This window comes from Balaenoptera physalus (genome assembly GCF_965194825.1).
Source record: "Balaenoptera physalus genome assembly, chromosome: 1".
NCBI classification, from domain to species: Eukaryota; Metazoa; Chordata; class Mammalia; order Artiodactyla; family Balaenopteridae; genus Balaenoptera; species Balaenoptera physalus.
In genome coordinates, this window is record NC_138882.1 from 86,382,331 (window position 1) to 86,396,228 (window position 13,898).

The 13,898-nt window shown below is 45.7% G+C and overlaps 2 pseudogenes across 2 annotated transcripts in view; one reads left to right on the forward strand and one right to left on the reverse strand.

Moving 5' to 3' along the window:
• Window positions 1-13,898, reverse strand: part of LOC309667443 (late cornified envelope protein 2A-like) — a 345,865-nt pseudogene that overhangs the window by 63,673 nt on the left and 268,294 nt on the right. The window lies entirely within an intron of this gene.
• On the forward strand, window positions 6,028-6,494 carry LOC309667513 (late cornified envelope protein 2A-like; annotated as a pseudogene). Its single transcript has one exon. The product of its transcript is annotated as a late cornified envelope protein 2A-like (transcript).

Consider the following 13,898-nt stretch of genomic DNA (forward strand, 5'->3'; position numbering starts at 1 on the left):
CTACTGTTGAAGGACTGAACTGACAGGGTTCTTGGGCTGGGGCCAGGTGGTCAGTGAACTTGTGTTCTGTTCCCATGGCCTGGGCAGGTGCAGTATCCTCCTGGCTCATTCCAGTTCACTCTAGCTCCTCCTGCAGCTGGGGATCTCCCTGAGCCCTGGCTGTGACTCCCGAACATCCCGTCGCCAGCAGCCCACCCTGACACTTTCAACTGTAGAGGCACAGACCCTGTTCATCCTGGCTAGGGTCACCCTCCCACCCCCAGCGAAGTTTCTGCCAGCACCATGAGTTCCTTCCACCTCCGCGGGACAGATGGGAACCTCTGGATCCCTTTCACTCCCATGGGAGCCAGGGAAGCTTGGGAGGAGTCTCAGCGCCTTCCACAGCACCAAGTAGGACATAAGTCACGAGATTGCTGTTTCCAGCTTTCTTCTCAACCTGATTATTTAGCCACTTCCCGACTGCAGCCCCACTGATGAGAGAGTCAAAGCACGCACCTATTTGATTAGCCGTCTCCATCCCCTTCTCCCGCAGGACCTCAGGACCCGCTGCAGGACCAGAGGAGTTTTTAATGACCTTCCTGTGTAGAAGGGAGTTCCCCTCCATCACATCCTCCTCCTCTTCCCTTTGCCCTTTGCCCTTCCTGAGACCCAGAGGGTCACAAGGTCATCAGCTCTCCGAGGTCCTCAGCAATCCCAATATTAGAAGCAGGTCCCAGATTTTTACTCCTTCCCCAGGCTCTTTGTTCCCATGTGAAGGGGCCAGACGCCCTGGAGAAGGAAACTGTGAGAAATGTGTTCAAGAGAAGAGCAGACGTGTCGGCTTTGGGCAGAAGGGGGAGAGCAGGTGGGGGTCCTGAAAAGAAGCCTGCAGGCCTGCAGAACGGACAGGTAACAACGAGGAAGAGGAGAAGCCTGTGTGTGCTCCTTAGAGTCTGGTCCAATTTCAAAGCAGCCCCACCCTTAGCTCATCGACAGAAGAGCACAGGGCTTAGCTCATTCCGGCTGGGCTCAGACACAGAGCACGAGGCTGCCTTTGGTTCCCTGCCCAAGGCTGGCCCCAGCAGGTCCGATGTACCATTGCAGAGGGAAAATACAGCGTTAAGTGCAGCCCTTACCGGTGAAATAGGGTGCAGAGAAAAAACAAGGCAGAGCTTCACTCGGACCCCTCCTCGGAGGTCCCCTTTGGAATGAGACCTCGTAACAGAAAGACCATACTTGGATTCTACTCTCTGGGGAAGACAGGGCTGGGCTCAGGGGTATGTTGGGGAAAATTGAGTGGTGTGGGCTAAAAAGAGCAGCGGAGAGAAAGCAGAGCCAGGGAATCCCACGTGTGAGACCGGCTCCTGCTCTGTCCCAGCCTTTAGCCCCCTGAGCTTCCCTACAGCCATCTATAAAACAGGGGTGATGTAGCTGTACTGCCTCCCTCGGTTATTGTGAGGATTAGAGAAAGAGTGATGACATGAAAACATGGATTGTCGACATTAAGGCAGAACTGTTTTCAAATAATCCTTTAGTATATATCCAGCAAGAAAGTTAGTCCAGGCAGTAATTCCTAAATTATTTTAGCCTCGATCCCCATGTTCATTCCATCACTGGAGAGAGAGAGACAGAGACAGAGAGACAGAAGAGAAGAGACATGGGATTTACAAAGCAACCAACCTGGAAGATGCTCAAAGCTAGCAGCTGGCCCATGAGGTTAAAGAGGCATTTTCTCAAGGACCAAGGAAGCTGGATCATGGGCTGAATTGAGACGACAGGAAAGTTGTTTATTTATATGTTTCCAAGAAAGAACAAGATCATAGTGCTTTGAGAAACCAGACTCTAGGCCCAGGGGCCGGGGATCTTCATGATGCTTCATGGAGTCTGAGCCTGGAAAAGAATATGGTTTGGTGAGGGTCAGGTCTCCAGCTTCAGAAGCATAACTCAGGCACTCCCTGGGAGGGATGGAATGAATAGTCAGGGAGCTGAATGTCAAGAATTGCCCTGCAGGTGCCCAGGGTAGGAGGAGCCCCTTCCTGCTCCTCCCAGAGCCAGGAATCCCTGGAGCCTCGTCAGGCGGGAGCCTGTGAAACACATTTCAGGCACCTGCTCCTCATCCACCCTCAACCTCTGGGACTGGCCGGTCCACATCTGGGTCTGACCAGGTGAGTGGGTCTTTCTGAACCTAGAGAGGGCACAGCTGAAAGGGAGGGGCATGTTGGAGACCATGGGGAAAGAAGAGGGAGGAGGAGAGATTTTACCTTGGGGCTGGTGGATCCCCCTTGGAATTACACCCCCTAAAACTGGATGGTGAGTGATTAGCCAGCCTAAATTCTTGCCAGTGTCTGGCCTCTGGCAACTGAGACAGCTGGCTGGGGAGGGCGTACCCTAGGCCATTTACCTCTCACAGATGCATTCATGGACGCTTAGAGAGTGGGCGGGTGCACATGGAGAAAATTGTGACACCCAATATTACCACGAAATACCAACTGGTGTCCTTTTCTCTACTTGAGTATAACTGCCTTCCTGCCTTTCTCTCTTTTCTCCTTCATTTATTCATCCATATATTATTCATGTATTCAGTTATTTTGGGGGCTCCTACAAATTACCTGGTGCTGTTCTAGACACTGGAATATAAAGTGTGCAGAACTGAGTGGGGGGCTGAAAATCCCTGTTCTAATAGAGCTTCCATTTTAGTGTTCCATCTACATTTATTGGATACCTTCTATGCGACAAGAACTGTGCCATATCTTAGAGATACATTCATTTTTAATGAATGTGTGTGTACTTACGGTTACCTCCAGATATCAGCAGCCTGGGGATAGATTCCAAAGGAGGAAACAGTGACCTAAGGTCTCACAAATCCATAAAGCATCTGGATTGGGTTTTAGGTTGACTGAATTCCCACCTAGATGTCCTGCCAGCAAACCCAGCGGCCTTGCCAGCCTCCTCTTAAAGTGCCCACGACCAAGTGCCCCCCAAAGTGTCCCCCGAAGGGCCCTCCCAAGATGCCCCGCTCCAGTCTCTTCCTGCTGTGGTCCTGGACCCAGGGCTGCTGTGGCCTCAGCTGACTGGGACATCAGCGATCCAGCTGTTTCCACAGCCTTGGGGCTGCTTCCCAGCTGGGCTCTGAGCATCACCCGAGTAACCAGCAGGCCGAGGACCGGCTCCAGTCCTGTGCTTCTCATCCCTCAGTCTCGGCCGCCCCTCGATGAGTCTCACCTTGGGGATAAGACCACACCGGCGCTGCGCTGTGGAAAGAGCTGTTGGCACAGAGACTCTGGGCTGGGCTCAAACTCGCTCTCCTGAGGTTTGGACGTGATTGCTCTGAGTGAGCCGCTTTGCTACAATAAATGTTTTTAAACCCCCTGGTCCTGTTTTCTTTTAATTCAACTTTTCACTCCGCTTACCCAGTCTTACTCCTTCTCTCTGAATAAATGCCTGGGTTCTTAACTTCGGCTGGATAGGAGGAAAAAATCAATCTACCAAATAGAAATAAATTAATTTTTAAAAGTACATGTATGCTTTGTTTGAATAAACCTAAAATGTGGACATATTACTGAAACAAATAAATTGGGGATATAACGGTGTATCAGGGAGAATCTTATCACAAAAATATGTTTAAAATGTCCCTATAATCATTTTTTAAATGACAATGACAGAAAATGTCCTTTTATGTAAAAAAGACATGAATTTGGATATTATTTCATAAATGCATTTTCAATAAAATATCATATTAGCTGCAAGTTTTGTGTTCAGTCTTTGCTGCTAAGTTAGCTATTAACTGAAAGGATTTTTGTGAAGGAAAGCTCTGGCTTACTTGAGTTCAGATTAAGGAAACATAGAGCCACCCACTCAGATTCTTAGATCCTTCCTATGCACAGAGAAGGCTAAGTGAATTAAGCTCTTTGACATCCACATGTTAGAACAGAAGCCCATTGTCAGGTGTGCGCAGATCAGGAGAGGATGCCTGTACGGATTTCATTGTCCTGCCCTCTCCACAGCCTCAGGGTTGTGTGACCCTGCTCCACCAGCTTATACAGCCCTCTGATGGATGAGGTGGAATGAGCTAGAAAGCAATCTTGTACCCATCCTCGCTGGACCGCTGGCATTGTCATTCGGGGAAGGCCTGGGAATGGGGTTTGGTCTCAGTGAGGGTCTCCAGCACCACTGGAAGACCTCCAATGGAATGACCCCATCCACCTGAATGCCTATAATTACTAATTCTGTGTTTCCATTCACTTGTCAAATTTCTGTCTCTCCACTGGAATACAGTCAAGGTGGGTAGAGACTGTACTTCTTTAAGGCATGTTGGTGTCCAGAGTTGGCCTCGTGGCCAGTAAATACTTGTTGAGTGTGTGTGGGAGTGAGATAACGAACTCTGACTCTTGACCTTACTAGTGGGGGCAGTCCACAAAAATCCTTGAATTTTTCCCTTTGGAGATGCTTTGCTCTTTTAATTCATCCTAGCATATCCCTCTCTCATGTACTCTCATGAGATCTGCTTGATCTTTATCTGATTTGCTCAGCCCAGAATCTCTGAGAATAGTGCCTTGGTCACAGGTATTCCAAGGCTCAGATATGCAGTGGTTGGTAAGTATTTCCTTAATGCTTACGTATTCATCTAAAACATCTTCTGATTCCAGTGATTAAAAAGATACCAAAACTGAATATAGTGGTCATAAGCTATCGTGTGTGTGTGTGTAGTGATGATATCTGATTAAGATAGTTTTATTCCATGATAGCCTATAATTAGTACTGTTTGGGTCATGAAAAATGATCAGTTCCATCTTTGACTTGATGAGAAGCAAGTGCACAGGCATTACATAGAAAAGAGGCTAAGCAGACAATAAGGTTGTCAGGGGTCTGATATGAGGAAGTAATTTAAAAAGCATAGTTATCAATGATCTGAAAACCTCACCAAACAAAACAATTGACATTTGGGGCCATACAGAAAAACTGACATTCTGGGACTATCTATGATGTTCACATCCAAAAAGAACTTGGTGGACTTTAGCTTCCCTTATAATATCATTACAGATGGCGTATGTATATGCTAGCGTATCGAATCTGTGTGTAAATTTATTATCACTTCAGATTGAGAAACCTGTTGATATTATACTGAAATGATTGAGAATGAGTTCTGATTTTATCTTTTGGGTCAAATTGTCTAAACTTTATTCCCAGTTGTGTGAACTTGGGCAATTTGTTTAACCCTAGGAACCTCAGTTTTCTCTTTAGTGTAGTGGGAATATAAGTAGTACCTACATCACAGGATTATTATGAGGATCAAATGGGGTAATATGTGTAAAGCACTTAGAACAATACCTAGAACAAAATAAGAGGTCAACAATCATTAGTTATTATATTATTTTCTATTATAATCTATGTGTATGTATATGTGAGATGCATGTGTATCTACATCTATATCTATGTGTACCTGTTCTGTGTTCAGTAGCCTCTCTGAGGCTCACCATGGGAGGGGTGCTGGAAGGTCACCAAGGTGCTGGCTGACACTGTTCTCCCTGGGATTGGATTGAAATGTCAAGTGGATGGAGAAAAATGTGCCAAAAGTCCCCAGGGAGGATTCACACCTTGAAGCTTCATCAGCATTTACAGTAAGTGTCAACTACTGACCTGACAGCTTACCTCTGAGGCTGAGGTCGGGGTTCTTTCTACAGGACCAATAGGACAGAAGTCCTGACTTCTTTCCTGAGAGGGTAGGTGGGAGGGGTTCTCTGGAGAGTCACTCACAGCTGGACAGTAGCCACGTTGGGAATATTTACGCCATAGAAATGGATAATGCTTCAAACCAGGCCCTTTTCTTTCTGGGGTGCTGGTGGTTAAACCCATCCCAGAGCACTCCTAGTTGTCCTGGACGGATTGCTGGGAGCGCGGGCTTGTACTGAGGGAATGTGCACACCAAGGAGTTGTGAATTTTGGTGTTGGCTTGTGAGGATGGAGCAATCCCAGCTCCCCTCTGGAAGGAGAATAAGCTCAGCCTGTTGATTTTTTAATCCATGTATTTTCATCTGGAGGAAAGATGCAGTTGATTCAAGTCACTGATGTAACTATGATCTAAACAACATTCCTCTTCCATATAGATATTGATTTTAAAAGAGGTACAATTATGAATATTTAAGGAGTTTCCTTATCTTTTAGGTTGACTGAACTCCTGCCAAGATGTCCTACCAGCAAAACCAGCAGCAGTGCCAGCCCCCTCCTAAGTGTCCCCCAAAGTGCCCACTCCAGTGCCCAGCCCCATGTCCCCCTCCAGTCTCTTCCTGCTGTGGCCCCAGCTCTGGGGCGGGGGCTGCTGCCTGGACCACCGCAGGCCCTTCTCCTCCACCGGCGCCGCCACCAGAGCCCCGACTGCTGTGAGCTGAGCCCTCGGGGGCTCTGGCTGCTGACCTGACCCTAGAGGGGCTGCTGGGGAACAGAATGACAGAGAACCTGCTACGGCCAGATGCCCCCCTCCTCCCTCTCGTCTCCCAGGACACGGGCTGACAGGGACCCCAGAGACTCACAGGGCTTCCTGGGGAGAACCTTGTGTTTGGTCGGGCAGCCCAGAGGCTCAGCCTGGATATTAGTCTCCTTCCCTCTCTTCTCCATGTTGGAATAAAGCTCTGATCTCCCCCCCTGCAAAACCTCTTGGTCCTTCTCCTCTTCTTCGTCATCTCCAACGTCCCCCAAAGTTCAGGGCCTCAGAAGGCTGCTGTTCATGATGCAGGGACAGGACCTGAGTGATTAGAAGGAAAAGCTGCTCTGAGGACTGATTCCCTCCAGGAGGGTCCCCTCCAGCCCCAGCAGCTTCGTCTTTCCACAGTAGGCTGTACACAGGTCCCTGTATTCTGTGTGTTCTGGAGGCTGAGAAGGGCTAGGAAGCTTTGTGACGTGTTGCATGTCTAGGAAGAGGGACAGATCTCCATCCCACAGAACCTCCCTCCTGTTAGAACACACAGGTGGATACAGTGCTTGAAGTGGGTATGGAGACCCTCCCCTCCCCCACCAAATACAGTCGTGGTCACTGAGCTCCCTTCCAGGGAGGGGAGTCTGGTTCAGCTTCAGCCTTTCCACTCACTGCATCCGATACACGGTCCCTCTTCCCAGTGTTTGATCTGCTGCCTCAGGACCCGGTCCTGTCACCTGGAGGAGTGATGAGTGTGGGGATACTTAGAAAAAAATCACTAATGTGAAACTGAGAAAATAAGAAAAAAAGGTGGACAGACTCTAGGGAGGAATGGGGCTCCCATCTTTCAATATGTGTCCTCTCAGCTCAGTCTCCAGGGATATCAGGGCTGAGAAACACTTGCTCCAGGATGGTCAGGGGTCCAGGGGGTCCCAGGGAGAGGCGAGGGCCGCAGGGCACCCGGGGGAAGGACTAAGGCTCTTTAGAGTCAGGTAGGGCGTCTATGTGAGGATGGTAGACTCGGCAGACAGGTTCTGACCAGGGTGGGGCTCTACTTAAGAAGCCTGGTCCCCTCTTCGCCTCACAGCTGCTGACCAGAAACAAGAGCCTTTGTCTGACTGCCCTGAGCCGCTGTCCTCGCCCCTGTTCTAGATCACCCTCTGCCCTGAGTCACTTTCTTTTGTTTATGCTGTTCACTGTTTCTGCCAGTCTCCCTATTCATTTCCCAGTCCCTGGCCAGTAGTAATTTTGATCTTTTAAAAACGTGTTTATTGGCCATTTCTACAAAATTTATTATATTATTTAAAATTTTTCTTTTAAACTTTACAGAACTTGCTATATTAACCTTGATCTGTCTTTATTAAAATATTTAATGTATCAGATTTGATTGACTTTATATCTTTTGTTATAGAAACAATTTTAGTCTTTATGTAATAAATTATGTCTTTGTTTTTACAGCTTCGAGGTTTCTTGAGCTGGCAAGAGGATTTTCCTTGTCCTTAGTGTTTACATGTCAGCAAACAAAGCAAAACAACTCTCTAACCACCCCCCAAAAAAACAGGAAAAATAAAAATGAGCTCACCAAGCAGGGGACCTAGGTATTCGGTGGTAGGGGAGGCTTAACAGAAGGTGGAGCCCTGAATCTGCTTTCAGAGACTTCTGTCTTAAGTAAGAGCAACTCCCTGAGCCCTTCCTTTCTCCAGGGGTCTGAAATCTGGGCTCCTCATACCCCTTTCACAGGAACAACTAGCCTTCCATACACAGGAGATTTCCCAATCTACTTTTTTTAGTTGCATCTTACCTTATGTTTGGTATGTGTGTATGTGTGTTAGAAATTGTTCTACCCCTACAGCAGAAACTCAGAATTATAGCAATGTAGAATAGAAAGCAGACTGTCTTCACTCGCGCACCATGAAGTCAGAGGTAGGAGTCCCATGGCTGCTACGTGGCTCCAAGGAGATCAGAGAGGATGCCTTTCTATCTTATTTCATCGTCAGTGCTGCTGTTTCCTGCAAGGCACTCTGATCTCGGGTGGCTGATGGTATTCTGAGCAGCAAGGCTGCATTTTAGGTGGGAAGAAGGGAAAAGTGTGGGTAAAGGTCTTCCTAGGTCATTACCCCTTTACTGAGCTTTTCTAAAGCCCAACAAGCCCTTGAATCCCATTGATTCCCTGTAGGAACAAGAGAGGTGGAGAAGTGTAGGTTTTTGTATCTGGACACTATGGACATCAGTGTAGAGATTCTGTAAGTTAGGGATGAAGGGGAGAGTAAGAAGTGGACACACAACCAGTATATCTGCACATATTTTGACTTTCTAGGAAAGATGGTCGGGTACTTGGTATCTGGAAGTAGCGACACAGACTCTCCTGGGTGTGCTTCATTGTATCTGGGAGAGTCACCCAGGCAGCCTTTAGCATAAACATTTAGGAACATCATACCCACCGTGGCACCTGCCTGGGCTCTGAGGTATACGCTGGGACAGGTCCAGGTGGAAAACTAACCAGGCAGGAAGGTTGGGAGTTTCCAGAACTGCAGCAGGGAGTCTGGGGCGCTGTGTGGAGACAGGCAGAAAAGCTGGCTTATCTGTGAGTGAGGGAGACTCAGGGTTACTTCTGTCTCCTCACCTCTCGTCCAGCAGCCACCCAGAGATGGACCGAGGACCAGGGTCTTGACTGGTGTCTCAGGCAGGGAGAGGGTGAAGCAGAACCTCAGAGCATCAGACTCTGGGAAGAGCTGTGCAAACACAATGCAAGTTTGGTTTTTATAAAAGCTCCATCCCTTCAAAAATATCTGGTAGGGGGTTACTATTATTATCCCCTCATTATTCTTTTTAAAAATATTAAAACTAGATTCACATAATTAGATTTCCATATTAAGTCAAATAATTTTGAAATACCAACATGCTCAGTACAATTTTGATTGGAGTTGCACAAAAAGTACAATTTGGTTTGAGAAGAATTGACTAAGTAATATTCATTCTTCCCTTCCAGAGAAAAAACATGCCTCTCTACTCAACTTTCATTGTACCTCTGATTACGAAGCTTTGTAGTTTCATTCATATAAGCTCTTAAGCTGTTATTAAGGTGATTTTTATTAAGATGATTTTCTCAGCTTTATTGAGATATAATTGACATATAATTGTGTAAGTTTAAGGTGTACAATGTGATGATTTGATAATGTATATGATGTGAAATATTTATCATAATAAGGTTAGTTGGCATATCCTTAACCTCACATAAGTACCATTTTTATTTTTGTTATGAGAGAAAAAGCAATCCAAGAGATGCTCTAGATGCTGGAGTTTACAGACTAGTACTTAATATAACTTTAATAAATATGTTAAAGAAAACAGAGAAAAGGAGGATAAATCAGATGAAAAGGAGGAGAATTTCAACAGAGAACTGGAATCAATAAAAACTCAAGTGGATATTCTAGAACTAAAGAATGTAGCATCTGGAGTTAGAAGCTTACTGGATTGATCTAATAGCAGACTGGGAATGGCAGAAGGCAGGATAAGTGAAGAAAGGTCAAAAGAAGATATACAAACCTATGCACACAGAGGAAAAATGCGGGGGGCGGGGGCAGAGTGAACAAGTCAAATGCATCATGCTTGAGAAGTCAATATGCATGTAACTGGAGTCCACAAGGAGAAGGGAGAATGAGACAGAGCAATCATTGAAGAAATAATGACCAAGAATTTTCAAAATCTGGTGAAAGACACAGAGGTTCAAAAATTTCAACAAACTTCAAGCATGATTCATATATAGAAGTCCTCATCTAAGCAAATTATAGTGAAATTACAGAAAATCAAGGCATATGTATAATCTCAAAAGCAGCCAGAGTGATAGAAACATATAATTTTCAAAGGAGTAATAATAAAAATTATGGCTGACTTTTCAACAGAAATTATAGACCTCATATTATGATGGAATCACATCCTTAAAGTGCTAGGGAAAAGCATATTTATAATAGCTCAAAACTGGAAACAATCCAAATGTCTATCAACAGTTGAATGGTATGGTAAACAGAATAATGGCCCCCGAAGAATGTCAAAGTCCTAATTCCCAGAATGTGAATACTTTACATAACAGGGGATTTTGCAGATGTGATTAAATTAAGGACCTCAAGGTGGGAAGATTATGCTGGATTATTTATGCAGGCCCAATCTAAATTACATGGGTCCTTAAAATCAGAGAACCTTTTCTTTTTTTTTTTAAATTTATTTTATTTATTTATTTTTGGCTGCGTTGGGTCTGTTGCTGAGCGCGGGCTTTCTCTAGTTGCAGTGAGCGAGGGCTACTCTTGGTTGCAGTGCGCGGGCTTCTCATGACGGTGGCTTCTCTTGTTACGGAGCACGGGCCCTAGGCACGCAGGCTTCAGTAGTTGTGGCATGCGGGCTCAGTAGTTGTGACTAGCGTGCTCTAGAGCACAGGCTCAGTAGTTGTGGTGCACAGGCTTGGTTGCTCTGCAGCATGCAGGATCTTTCCGGACCAGGGCTCGAACCCGCCTCTCCTGCATTGGAAGGTGGATTCTTAACCACTGCGCCACCAGGGAAGCCCATCAGAGAACGTTTTCTGAGTCTATTCAGAGAAGGAGGTATGAATACAGAAGAATGGTCAGAAAGATGCAAAGTTGTTGGCTTTGAAGATGGAGGACGTTACCACGAACCAAGGAATACAGGCAGCCTCCAGAAGCTGGAAAAGGCAAAGAAACAGACCCTGCCCTAGAGCCTCCAGAAAGGAATGCAGCCCTTCCTAGACCTTGATTTTAGCCCACTGATATCTTTATTGGACTTCTAACCTACAGATCTGTAAGATAATAAATTTGTGTTGTTTTAAACCACTAAATTTGTGGTGATTTATTATAGCAGCATCAGAAAACTAATACAAATGGATTTAAATATATATAGGGTATAGTCATAAAACACATCTATAAAAAGAACAAACTCAACAATATAGATGAATCTCACAGATACAATGTTGAGTGAAAATAAGTAAGATACAAAATAGCATGTACTGTATGAGTCCATTTATTTCTATTTATGTGAAGTTCAAGAACAGGCAAGAGCAATCTGTGGTGATAGAGTTCAGAATAGTAGTTAGTCTTTGCACTAAATGAAAAGGAGCATGAGGCAGCTTTTTGAGGTGCTGCAAATGTTCTTTATCTTGATCTAGATGGTGACTACAGAGGTGCATACGTGTGTAACAATGCATTGAGTTCAACACTTAAGGTTTATGTAATCTGCTAGTTAAAGTTATACCTCTATATAAAAAAAATAATGGGGAAAGGCTAGAATACTCACTTGTTGACACAGTTCGTAATCCGTAGAGCAAAAAATATTTTTTAAACTTCTTTTGTTTTTAATATGTTGGTTCTCCACTAGAGGGCACCCCTGCACAAGAGCAAGTCTTCATTTAGTGTTGCAGGGATGGCCATTGGCAGCCTGCCCCAGGCTGGCTTTACATACAGTTCACCTGCAACATTTCTCCCTCGTAGTCACTATGCCCTTTTAAACTATTTGTGGGAGGCACACATGTAGCCAGACAATCATGCTAAAGTGTGATAAGTGCTGTGACAAAATCTTTTTTTCAACTATTAGATAAGAGTAGATAAGGAATCTGGGTGGCCAGATCAAAGGATGAGCAAGGTTTAGCAATACCTAAAATGCATGCAGTCTGTCTCTGTTTAAAAAGTCAAAGCCTTAACATCTGGAGATGTTTGTGTGAATTTTGACCCCTAAAAGTCTTAAGAAGGGATGTTCTCGAGTTGCCAGCATCAATATTTAGTATAAAAAAATTTTAAAGTGGGATAACTCTTTGGAACTCTCCCACAAAAAGAGGGCCTTCTTCTTCCATTTTTATAAACTCCACACAGCTCTACAAATCAAAGTGCAGTCTGCTCTCTATTTACTGTAGTCTGTTGCTATTCATTCATTCTTTCTTTCAACAGTTACTGAGCACCTTACCATGTCCCAGGCCCTGTCATCCAGAATCAGAGGTAAGGATGCTAATCCCCTGTCCTCAAGCAGTTCACACACTGGGGGAGACAGACACGATCACCACAGTCTAAGGAAGTTGCACGGGGTCCACACAGGACTGGGAGGTGGGGAGGGGGGATTAAAGGATGGTCTCTGGGAATAGGTGATTTTTGAAGTTGTGATAGTTTAACAGGAGATGAAGGACATCTTAGGTGTAGAAAATATTGTTTCTAACGCATACCAGCACAAGCCATGACAAAGGGACATTTAGCATGATGCTACCATAAAGGTACCAGATACACAGACTGCTTTGGGAAGACTGAAAAGGGAGGAATTAATTTGGTAGAGTCACATCTAGGAAAGTTTTGTGTGCCACTTCCAGGTTGACCTGGAAAAAATGAGTGAAGATTCACTTGGTGAAAAGGTGGTTTGCACAGGCAACCAGCAGGTGGCGCCCACACTTCTCCGCAGCATGCAGATACAGCCTGGCCAGATGCTCCCAAAAGTACACCACCGCCACCCCCCCCCCAACCCCAGGAAGAGGCCAAATGCAGAAGATGCCTGCCTGGACCAACCCCATCCCCTCCCCCACCTAACACACACACACACACAAACACACACACACACACACACACACACACACACACACACACACACACCATAGCATATACCTGAGCTAGTCTGTACCCACTACCCAGAGAAAGAAGAATCTGGGTAGGAAACAGCCATGGTGAACAAAGCCCATATTTGCTTTCATTTTACAGAAGAATGTAACTTCTGTGCTTTCTCTTTCAGGAAATAAAAGATCGATCGTCTACTGAATGCCATGAAAAGCGAACTAAAAACAGTCATGGATTTCAGAGTAGTGTGGAAGCTGGACATAAAACTAGGGCTACAAGGAAACAGCCTCGATGTGGAGAGAAGATGGACACTCAGAGCTTGAGACTCCCGAGGGCTCCTCTGCGACCCCTGAGCCTGCCCCACCCACACCTGGAGAGGCTGGCCTAGAACGTCGCATCTGCTACAGGCAGGGATGGCTCACCCACAAAGGAAACACACATAAAGAAAGCAAAAGGGGGACCAGTGGGGAAGACTCCACGCTCCCAATGCAGGGGGCCCGGTTCGATCCCTGGTCAGGGAACTAGATCCTGCATGCCACCACTAAGAGATCCTGCGTGCCACAACTAAAGATCCCATGTGCTGCAACTAAGATCCGGCACAGCCAAATAAATAAATATATATATTTAAAAAAAGAAGAAGAAGAAGGCAATAGGGTGTTGAGGAGAGGACAGGGCTCTGGAGCCAGAACACCTGACTTGCTAGCCCTGTGACCATGGACAAGTCACCCACTCTCACTGAGCCTCCACTTCTCAGCTTATAAATGGGTTCATAACACCCTCCCAGAGGAGTTGGCAAGAAGTGCCTAATGATGCCCAGCATATAACAGCTACTCAATAAATGGTGATGTCTGGTCCCCATTACTCTCCTCCTCTCTCACTCCCTCCCAGCCACACAGGCCTCCTCGCTGTATCTT